Here is a 12,236-nt window from a genome sequence, read left to right on the forward strand (position 1 = left end):
ATATATATATATATATACACACACACACACACACACACACACACACACACACACACACACACACACACAGTGTTGAGGCAACACAAAGACACTGGAAGAGTTAGAGCTTCTGTCAATGTCTGAACACATGCAAAGCACAAAACTGAAATTTGGTGCTCAAAATTCAAAAGTGTGTGACACTGAGGTAACAAGTAGAATTTAAATTCAGGTGTAAAAATAGGATCTGAAGTCTACTTGTAACCTCCATACACTTGTAGATTTATGAAGGCAAGGGGATACTGCAGGACACATGGGCAGGCTATAGCAGCATGAGGAAGGGATGACGACATCACCACAAAAGCAGACTCAGAAAATAAGGTTTATTGTCAGGTAGGTTTTCACTTACAAGATATTTGGCTTGGTGTAGTATTAAATTAACGTATTCATAAGAAATAAATAAAAAAGTTAATACTGCAATACTTAAATATAAATAGATTTTAAAAAAATAAAATAAACAATGAAAACGATACTACGCAACCATATACAAAAGTGTTCTAGAATGACAAAACTCCTGCTGGGCAAGCTGTGCAAAAGGTATTGATTAGGGGATGTGCAAAAGATCACAGTATAGACAATATCTGTTATGTGCAGGGATAATACCTCAAGGTGTTACTGTAATGTGGTTGTTGATTGATGAGGCCAGATGCAGAAGGAAAGGCAGGTGCTGGTCCAACATTGGTGATGATTACACTGGAATTCTGGTCCTGATAAAGACAAACATGTGATAGGACAATTCATTTAGCTCATACAAGTTCTTTACATTCAAACATGTTAGGTCTGTTTTGTAGATAGATATTAAATTGTGAGGATAGATATGAATATGCAAAAGTAAATACACGTGTATCGACGTGTATTCATTCGGTCTACTGGGTCCATACAATCTCAAGTTACAGTCATCAGTTACAAAATGAGCCTAAAGTTACTGACGTCACTAGCTGTACAACAGCCGACAGCAACAGACAATTCTAGTAACCGCTAAAACGTCTGTCGACAACATCAATATCACCACCTGAAATGTTTGTCGGTACGGTTTGTCAGTCGTTGCACTGATTATACTTTTAGCTAAAAAGCCAACAATGATGCTACTCACCGGGCTAACAGGAACGTTGCGAGCTCAGCATCAAACTGCATCTCTTTACTCTCAGGAGCTGTCTCCGGCGGTGGAAAACCACATCGAGAGTTACTCGTGTTGCTTTTCTTCGCCGTTGAACGTGGTTTCTTGTCGGGAGCGGTCCTGCGGGATACAGAAACATATCGCCATTTAGGAGGTTCAGCCATTCCTGTGTTTCTGTGATGCTAACTTCAAGTGCTGCCGGAAGTTGTTCTTCTTCGTGGGACTGAGGGAAGACTTGACGCGCCACTGACTCACACAGCGTCTAGTGTCACAAAGTGGTATTACAACAGGGGACAGGTCAGGGAGATCATGACATCACTGCGTCTCCTTTAGACACTGCTGATAGTGTTGATTCATTTTTTGAACATTTTAAACTAAAGTCCTGGCCACATCTTATTAGGGCTGTGCGATACTGCAAAATTTGGTATCGATCCAATACCAAGTAAATACAGGGCCAGTATTGCCGATACCGATACTTTTTACTACTACCATGTACTTTTGTGTAGGGGGGAGCAATGTATCATAATTTATTAAGTGAATGCATCATCAATATGCAAATTTGAATGAAAACTTGAATTTTCATGATTATTTAATTATTTTGTAAGTTTTCCTTTAATTAATCATGTTTATGATGATAATAAAACACAGGACAAAGTTTTCAGGCAAATAAAAAGCCACAGGCAGTGAGTGAGTGTAGCAGTGGAGGCCGGGGAGCGGAGGAAAGGGGAAGGGCTAATTGAGCATGAGTGAAGAGAGAGAAGAGCAGTGTTGTACGGCCAGTCGGTCACTCTGTAAATGCCTGGAGTTCTACAGAAGATAAACTGAAACTTAAGAATCGATCTCATCAAACAAGTATCGATCAATACCCAATACCAACGTTAGTATCGATACTATCGATATTTAAATCGATCCGCTCACCCCTACATCTTATATTGCACCTTTATGTGGCGATGCGAGGGCTCAAAATATTATACTACACTTATGAAATTTGAAACAAAGAAACCAACAACGCCACCCTGGGAATTGCACCCAGGGAATTGTAAATAAATATAACTATGAAGGAAGGCACACAGGTAAGTAATACAAGGAAGGGCAGGAGACGTGGTTCACGGTAGCAAAAATAATTAACACGTTTATTGGAAGTTGGTCGCACAAGTTAAAAAGGGTAGTTCACGACAGAACTAATAATTAACCAGAGGTGGAAAAAGTACAAAAAATTTGTATTCGAGTAAAAGTACCAATACTTTGATGAAATATTACTCAAGTAGAAGTAAAAGTACTCATCTGAAAATGTACTCAAGTAAAAGTAAAAAGTAGTTCATTTGAAATGTACTTTAAGTAAAAGTTACTTAGTTACTTTCTTTGTTTGGGGTGTGAGGGTAGTAAAAATAGGACAAGGGGTCAGAAATCCAAAACTACTTTGTTTTTAATTAAAGAACAAGTGTAACAAATGTAAGTGCAAAAACAACAACTTCTTGTTCAGTTTAAGTAGCAACTTAAAGTTAGTTGTTTTGTAAAGTTAGTAACTGTTGGTTCTGGCCATTGGTATACTGTCAATGGTTCTGGCGCGTATTGTTCCCCTGTAGGTTGAATTGTTATTTTTACTCAGTAACGGATAGGATTTATAAAGTAACTAAGTACAATACTTGAGTAAAAACGTACTCAAGTAAAATACAAAATACCAATTTTAAATTGTACTTAAAAAATACAAAATACACAAAAAAAGTATTCAATACAGTAACGTGAGTAAATGTATTTTGTTACTTTCCACTGTAATTAACCCCCTACTCCAGTAGCTGAGGCTTACCAACGGTGAAGGACAATGTGGGGGGAGTCCAAAACAAAGAAACACACACACACACACACACACACACACACACACACACACACACACACACACACACACAGGTGAAGTGCAAAACAACCAAATCCAGAATCACAGCACACGATGAGGAAGCACCACCCAGGACACCGCCACCACCGTCAGCTCGCAGCAACTATGGAGGGAAGGGAGAACACAATTAAACACAAGATACATAAACACAAATCCCTTATAAAAATGTAAACTAACAATTGTCCAAAAACAAAACAATATTAACAGTCTAGGACTGAAACTCAATGAAACAAGAAAACAATTAGACCATTAGCTTAACGACAACTTAGCAAACAAACAAACAAAGTAACCAATGGACACAATCATTCAATAAAAATAAACTAAATGATAAATGACCAACCAATTAACTCAAAACAATACATTCAAAGAAAACATAAAAATACCTGGTCCCATCTAACCCCTGCACACGCTCACACAGCCAGTCAGTGAATATGACCATTCATCCCTTCACAAACACAACCGCGCGCGCGCACGCACACACGCACACACGCGCACACACACACACACACACACACACACACACACACACACCTGACGGAGCAGCTCTCGCTAAGCCCGCCGCCCAGAAGGGGAGCCGGACACCGGCGACCGGGGGGAGCGAGCAGCAACCTGCAGAAAACCGTCACCGTAGCAGCGGCAGCAAGCGAAGCAAAAAGCAAGCGAAGCAGAAAAGATGCACAACCGACAGTCTATTTAGCGGGGCAACAGAGCCATCCACAGCACCCAGCCACCACAAACTGCGGGTCGGCGAAGCAGTAGTGTTCCTGTACTTAATATCCACCGTTAGCCACAGGTCCCGAACAGCAGGAACCGTTCCGAGGAGGTTCGGCACCGCTCCGTATTTGACTGGAGCGTCTGTGGTGCGTTCGGGATCAGCTATAAAAAAAATGGACAGGTGAGGTGTTTAGCACCTTGGCTAACGGCTATAGTTGGAACTGAACATAATTGCTAAGGTGTCCATACCTTGTCCTCTTAATGGCTATGGCAAACAGGGAGAATCGCCACCATCCCCTTAACCACTGTTAAGCAATGTAAAAGAAAGCGCCTTTACTCATTGTGTTATGCACAGTACTTTTATTTTGAAAGATGTTTATTGTCCGATGTGTAGCTTACCCCGGGAAACGTTTTTGTTCACGCTTGTGTGTTCGAGCGGTCGGTTATGGAAAAATAAAGCAATGATGGAAGCTGTACTGAAGTGGAGTTTGAACGAAAATCCTTAACAGGTTATGGGCCAAGGCATCCTCGGACACCGCTAGCAGCTAATGAGAGCCGACTTGAAGATAAGTACCGGGCAAAGTTATGAAGAGTATCGCGACGCATGACGCGAACGCCAGGGCTAAGAGCTAAAAGCTAGAAGGCTAGCAGAAGAAAAGACTGCCGCAAAATGAGCGGCAGGGATGCGAATGCCGCAACTATTTTTTGACAGAACAGAAGATAAGTATGACCTTTGGGAAACGAGATTTCTTGGTCACCTACACAGCTTAAACCTGAAAGAGACTATTTTGCATGAGCCCAGGGATGATGATGAAGAGCAGTTAGCTCTAGACAGACGGAAGAATGCTGACTGCAATGTTGAACTGATAAGGCTGATAGATGATAAAAGCCTATCGCTAATCAGACATGATGCTGCCGATAATGGCAGGGAGGCACTGAAGATATTGAAAGAACATTATTCGGGAAAAAGCAAGACAAGAATAATAAGTTTATACACATCGTTGACCAAGCTACGGATGGCAGACAACGAAAGTGTCACAGACTATATTATAAGAACGGAAAATATTATCACAGCTTTGAGAAATGCAGGTGAAACCATGAGTGATGGACTAATGATAGCCATGATACTTGGCGGGCTACCGGACATGTTCAAGCCCCTAGCTGACCATGTAACACAAAATGAAGACCAAGTTACATTCACAGAGTTTAAAAGGAGGCTGAGAATCTATGAAGAAGCTGAAAAGATGGAAACAGCTGAATCAACGGAATGTAATGAAAACACACATAAAGCATAACAAGCAAAATATGAATACACACTTTAATAACAAAAGACATGAAGATGTAAGTGTGACATGCTACAGGTGTGGAATAAAAGGGCACAAAGCAAGACAATGCACACGAAAAGTGTGGTGCAGTTACTGTAGAAGCAACACACATAAAGAATCCTTGTGCAAGAAAAAGGGGGAACAAGATGGTGCCAGAAAAGTTGCAGAGAAAGAGCAAGAAGGTGATGACGACCATCTCTTCATGGCGAGGCATACAAAGACTGAGAGACCAGCAGATAATATAAAGCTGAAAGGCATCATGGTGGATGGAGGAGCAACCTCTCACATCGTGAACGATGTGAGCAAGTTTGTGAGCTTCGACGACACATTTAAGCCAGAGACCCACGCAGTCGAGCTGGCAGATGGGACCAAGTGCAACGGAATCGCTCAACGCAGAGGGACAGCTGTGATTCATCTCCTGGACAACACAGAGCACAGCTTCGGCAAGCACTCTACATGCCATCGTACCCCCAGGTTAACTTCTCAGTGGCGAGAGCAGCAAATGGAGAAGCAACAGTCACCTTCAAGAAAGAGAACAGTCACATGATCACAACAGATGGCAGCAGGTTTAACATTCACGAGAGTGGCAATTTGTATTATTTATCAACTATTGAACATAATGTTGATAAATGTAAAGTATCCCATGACATACAAACCTGGCATGAGATTATGGGTCATTGCAACTATGAAGATGTACAAAAATTACAAGGTGTTGTAAAAGGCATGGTGATAAAGGGGAGTGTGGTCAGACCAACACAGATATGTGAAGTGTGTACAAAAGGAAAATTCACACAGAGTAGAAATAGAGAGCCAGACAGAAAAGCTAAAAAACCCTTACAGCTAATCCACACTGATCTAGCAGGTCCAATGCGAACCCCGAGCATAGAGGGACACAGATATGCTCAATCTTTTACAGATGACTACTCAGGTACCATGTTTGTGTACTTCCTTAAAGCCAAAAGTGATGCAGTTCATGCCACAGAAATATTCTTGGCAGACATAGCACCTTATGGTGAAGTCAAGTGCGTCCGTTCAGACAACGGCACTGAGTTTACAACTAAAGACTTCCAAGAACTGTTGACCAAGAATAGGATAAGGCATGAAAAATCTGCGCCCTATTCGCCACACCAAAATGGCACAGCAGAGAGAGGTTGGCGAACTCTCTATGACATGGGCAGGTGTTTACTCTTAGAGCGTAAATTACCAGAACTATGCTGTACAGACAGCTGCTTATGTAAGAAACAGGTGCTACAGCAGACGCACAAGAAAAATTCCATATGAGATGTTTACAGGTGTGAAACCGGATGTTTCCAAACTGCAGAAGTTCGGGTCCATCTGTTTTGCCTACAAACAAGAGAAAGGGACGTTAGATTCCAGGTGCCAGCAAGGTGTTTTTATAGGATATGATGAAAACAGCCCAGCTTATCTGGTGTACTATCCAGACACAGAAAAAGTCCAAAAGCACAGGTTAGTGAAATTCACAACCAAAACAGCAAATGAAAAAGAGACACAAACATCAGAAGCACACATTGAGTATTGTGATGGAGGTGTACAGCCAAAAAGTCATGACGATGGAGAAATGGTTGATGAAAACAAAGAAAATGCATCAAGTCATGATAATGATAGTGATGTTTCTGAGACTGCTCCAAAACAGACTGAAGTGCCTCAGCAAGAAGACGACGCTGAGAGAACAAGGAGAAACCCAAAGAGGGAAAGAAAGAAACCAACTTACCTACAGGACTTTGAAACGGAAGAAAAGGTAGACAAATTACAAACATGTATTGACTTCTGTTACAGAGCAGTGTGTGACATTCCTCAGACTTACCAGGATGCCATTGCTTCAACCAACTCAAGGCAGTGGATCAGCGCTATGAATGAGGAGATGCAGTCACTGGAGGAGAATGAAACAGTCAGCCTCACCCATCTTCCACCAGGCAAACGAGCAGTGGGGGGCAAATGGGTGTATGCACTCAAGAGTGACACTGATGGATCAGAAAAGTACAAAGCAAGATACGTAGCAAAAGGCTACAGTCAAAAACAAGGAACTGATTACAAAGAGACATTTTCACCCACTGCTGATATGACCAGTGTGAGGGTGATCATGCAGAAAGCAGCGCAGGAGAATCTGGTGCTGCATCAGATGGACGTTAAGACAGCATATTTACATGCACCTATTGACTTTGAACTTTACATTGAACAACCAGAGGGTTATGAGACATGGTCAGACACAGGTGAAAAACAAGTGTGTAAACTGCATAAGTCTCTCTATGGTCTCAAGCAGTCCGGAAGAAACTGGAATGCTATGTTACATGCATGTTTGATCAGAAATGATTTCACACAGAACCCTGCTGATCATTGTGTGTATACAAAAGAAAAACATGATGAAAAGGTAATCCTCATTATATGGGTTGATGATCTGATAATAGCAGCTAGCAATGAAAGTGTATTAACAAATGTGAAAACAATGCTAACTGAAAAGTTCAAAATGAAAGATATGGGGAGACTCAGACATTTTCTGGGAATAGACTTTGAACAAACAGAGGGTCAAGTTGTTATGTCACAGAAAAGATATGTGAACAAAATACTGAAAAGATTTGAAATGGAAGACTGTAGGGCAAGAGAGACCCCATGTGAACCAAAACTTGACTACTCAGAAAATGCTGGAAAAATGACAAATTCAAGAAAGTACAGAGAGGCAGTGGGAAGTTTAATATATTTGTCCACATGCACTAGACCAGACATAGGTTTTGTGGTCAGTAAACTCACAGCATTTTGATGATCCAACTGAAGAACACTGGAGCACTGTAAAACATGTGTTTAGGTACCTTAAAGGTACAGCAGAACAAGGTCTATGCTTCAAAAGAAATGACACAAGTAAACTAGGTTTGAAAGTGTACAGTGATGCAGACTGGGCATCAGAGAGGGCAGACAGGCGTAGTATCTCAGGTTATTGTGTCAGTCTAAGTGAAGGAAGCTCTCTAATTTCATGGAAATCTAGACATCAACCAACGGTTGCACTTTCTACATGTGAAGCAGAATACATTGCCTTAGGATCAGCTATACAGGAATGTATATATTTGAGACGGCTACTTAAAAGGAATGGACAAGTACCAGTATAGACAAACAAAAGTGTACGTAGACAACCAAGGTACTATTGCACTTGCCAAGAACCCTGTAAACAGGCAAAGATGTAAGCACATAGACATCAAGTATCACTTCATCAGGGAGGTGGTAAACAGTGGCAAGATACATCTGGAGTATTGTCCTACTGAGCAAATGCTTGCTGATGTAATGACAAAACCAGCTACTAAACTGAAACTGAAAAGGTTTGTCAAAGACATGTTTGGTACATAAAATGTTATGTTCTCAGGAAAGCCATTAAGTTAAAGGCGAATGGGGGTGTTAAGCAATGTAAAAGAAAGCACCTTTACTCATTGTGTTATGCACAGTACTTTTATTTTGAAAGATGTTTATTGTCCGATCCCGGATATGACATGTGTAGCTTACCCCGGGAAAAGTTTTTGTTCACGCTTGTGTGTTCCAGCGGTCGGTTATGGAAAAATAAAGCAATGATGGAAGCTGTACTGAAGTGGAGTTTGAACGAGAATCCTTAACAACCACAATGGACCACTACGCACACAAAGTTAAACAGTTCAATGCAGAGGCTAATAACTAAAAGAAACAACCTGCAAACAATGCAGCCGTGCACCTACCCGTCTCGAGTGCAAAGGAGGAAGCGGAAGGCCGGGAAGCGGGAGGGCTTTCGAGCCAGGAAGTGAGAGGACGAGGGACACGGCCCCCTTTTATTCCCTCGCCCTCTGCATTGATAGGCTACGGCGCCAGGTAAAGTGCAGAGCGGCAGACTTGAATGCAATCAGCCCCAGCAGCTGCTACATTTACAGCACAACCACCAACGCTGACATTTAAAACTAAAGCTACATGTATTTTGCCAACACTTAAGTTAAAACTAAGACATTGAGCTTAACTGATATTGACACATTCCATGAATACAAAACATTTTGATTTGCTTTGACAGTATATAAATCTATGCTTGGAATATAAAATACAATCATGCTTTACCTTATACTTACATTCAATTTGTAACTTATGAACATTTGTATTTGCCCATTTTGCAGTCAGGCCAGTAGATGTTGCACTGGTCACATGAAGCATCAAGATATAAACCCTTTGTGGAACCACTTTCCTGGGAAAGAAAAACCTCAGACACTGTGAGACTCACATCCAGTACCAGGCAGTTGATTTCTGCAAACAAAGAAGACATAACAGCCCGGGAAATTTTACTCACCGAGTATTTCACTTACTGATCGTGGACTGCTCACAGAGCCAGGTTTCAGTTGCAGCCCTGTTGGTTTCTATATACAAAGAAATCATGGTGTATTGTCCCCCCAGTCACCATATGTTGGCAGTCTTTATGTTAGACACAGCTAGGGGAAAAGGGAAACAACATAAGACCAGGTGTTATTCTTAAATCAAATTTATTGCATAACCCGGATGCTAAATAAGGAAACAAAAATACAAACAGGTGAGAGGATAACTAAAGCAGGGGAACAGAAGCCAACAAAGAGCCCAACTGTGCGATTCTAACCAACCTCAAAACACAAGCAGCACCCCTGTTCCTAATGTGTCCAACAGTCTTTTTCTAAGGGTGTGATGCACAATCAGAATTTTAAAACTAACCCAGTCCCCAACAATCACTACCAGCATCTCAAACCAAATCACAAATTACACACACATGTTTACAAAGGCGGTAAAGAGGCGCGCTGCCTATCATGTCAGCCGCCACTAATGATGTGCTGGCCGGGTATTAAACTCTTTTCCTCTGAATGCTTGAACGGCTACAGCTGTGGTGAGCACTCAGGATCATTGTCGCACCAATAGGAGAAGCCGGCCGTGGAGTCGGAGGCTCCTCCTCTCTGCTTCGACCAATCCTGTCACGGAGTCCGCGCAGCCTGATTAGCATACAGACAAAACACACTGTAAGAAGCAGCTGACTGCGCTGCGCTCATTTGAACATATTTTTATGTCGTGCAGAAAGTTGAACAAGAAAGCGCTGAACTGATGACACAATTACGGACGATTGCCCCGGTAGAGCATAACATTAAAAGTATTCGAAAATTCCTGGAGAAATTTTGAATGCACCTGCTGCTTGGTGCGTGTACTTCACTCTTCACGTTTCAACCTTTACAAAGAACGTTACTTTCACTTTCATTCACGTCGTAGAGACTCATCCTGACACTGACCTCAGTCATTGCAGGTGTCCCTCAAAAAGCCTTTTGAAGCTGTCACAACTGGCCAGAATAACCTCACAGATTGTTTCAAACCCAGATTTGTCCCCACAACCATAGCAAGACATGTATGCACACATGTACATGTCCTAACAGAAGTTGATCTGCAATAAAGCTATACCACTATATCCCCATATAGACTAGAATAGCTTGTAAGAACCTTTATGATATACCTTACCTGTTACCTTTTTGAGACTTATTTTGAAAGCAATATGTGAGGCTACATGGGAAAGTGGTCTCAGACTTTTGGCCACCACTGTATATAAACTAACCCTATACTGAGAGGTGTTCCTAATTTTTTGTCCATCCCATTTATAGGAATTAGACTTGACAAACTATTAGGAACACGTCTCAGTACACTTAAACATTACCACAATTACAGCCTCCACACTGACCATTAAAATAAACCAACACTTTTCAAACAGATTCAGCAAATACTGAACATTACAATTCTCAAGAAGGAGGATTTACTGAAAGGCCTGTTCCATTATACTGCATTAGTTTCATCCAGGTTCACCTAATACATATATATGAATTCAAATTAAAAATCAAGGAGACTTACAAATGCTAAAACAAATCAGCCCTTTATTTAAAGTTTACCCAATATACAACAACGCTAAATAAAATGCATTCCTTTGAACAGAATGGTAATGGGGTTAATGGGGTTGAAATAAGTGACTGCAGATTGCCTTAAAAGGTCCACTGTGTAACTCAGTCCAACCTTTTTGCAAAGAGGGCCAGATTTGGCAAGGTGAAAATGTGTGGGGGCCGACCATTCAGCCTGACATTCTTTGAACCATTAACATTAAATACAAATGAACTATTATATGAAATTTTTTTTGCAAATGGCATACAAGTTTTTGCCAAAATCAATCTGCATTTCATATTTGAAGACCACATAAAATGGGGAGAAAGTCTGTCAGGGAAAAAAAAACTTTTGGTAATATGAAACATATCTAGGTTCATTTGAAACATTACATATTATTCACTATTAAATGCTCACTGTAAACCTCTAAATTCAAAACAGTGGTCCGTGCATATTCAGAACTGCGGTTTTGATCATCACAAAAAAATCAATTCACTGAGATTTTATAATTTATTCACCTCAGAGGACTAAACACATATCTTGCCTGCACTAATGTGAAGGGTGATACTGAGATCTCGACTGCAGTATGTAGGCCTAGTCCAGGTCTGGCTCAAAAACAGTGGTTTTGATGCGCAAGCTGTCACGCAGGTGAGAGTCACTTAGTCTCGTCCTCACGCAGCTCTTGTTGATGTTCATAACCGAGAATGTCTTCTCGCACAAGTATGTCGAGCCAAACGAGCTCAGCATTTTCTTAGCAAATGTTCGAATCTCTTGGACCCGGCCTTCATCCAGCTGGAGGTAGAAGTTGACAAGAGGGAGCTGTTGGTGCCGACTGCTTCGTAATTCAGCGAAAAAATACTCCAATTTCCACTTGTCCTGGAAGCGGCGGCCCTCGCTGTCAACTTTCTGTTTTTAGTTACAGTCGCCATTTCAGAAATGGGCTGAAAGGATCACACAAGGGTCACGGCGGCGAGAGTGCGGCCACAGGTCTACTGCCATCTTCTGGTGAAGTGTAAAACAGCTTTTATTGTACGCGTGTATTTTATACAGTGGTCAACAGAGCTGGCGGGCCACATATTATTGATTTTATGACAGAGGCTGCGGGCCGGTGAAAATTTGAACACGGGCCGCAATTGGCCCCCGGGCCGGACTTTGGACATGCCTCCTTTAAAGGTTTGCAAATGTTGATTTGACTACAAACATTGGAATCATTTGTGAACATCACCTTACAAGCTCAAGCTCAAGCTCATCATTTTGA

General features: G+C 41.5%; 2 long non-coding RNA genes across 2 annotated transcripts; both read right to left on the reverse strand.

Annotated features, from left to right (window-relative positions):
- Positions 1–340: 340 nt before the first annotated feature.
- LOC147818661 (uncharacterized) lies at positions 341–2,340 on the reverse strand. The gene is made up of 2 exons (XR_015437765.1): positions 1,130–2,340; positions 341–743 (listed from the first exon to the last, which is right to left on the reverse strand). It is a non-coding gene; the product is annotated as an uncharacterized LOC147818661 (long non-coding RNA).
- A 667-nt stretch (positions 2,341–3,007) lies between these two features.
- On the reverse strand, positions 3,008–9,096 carry LOC147818662 (uncharacterized). The gene is made up of 3 exons (XR_015437766.1): positions 4,011–9,096; positions 3,579–3,923; positions 3,008–3,150 (listed from the first exon to the last, which is right to left on the reverse strand). It is a non-coding gene; the product is annotated as an uncharacterized LOC147818662 (long non-coding RNA).
- Positions 9,097–12,236: the final 3,140 nt, after the last annotated feature.

Source organism: Seriola lalandi, unplaced genomic scaffold, assembly GCF_002814215.2.
Source record: "Seriola lalandi dorsalis isolate HSWRI2012SDOR001 ecotype SW California unplaced genomic scaffold, Sedor1 jcf7180002054537, whole genome shotgun sequence".
Taxonomy (NCBI): Eukaryota; Metazoa; Chordata; class Actinopteri; order Carangiformes; family Carangidae; genus Seriola; species Seriola lalandi.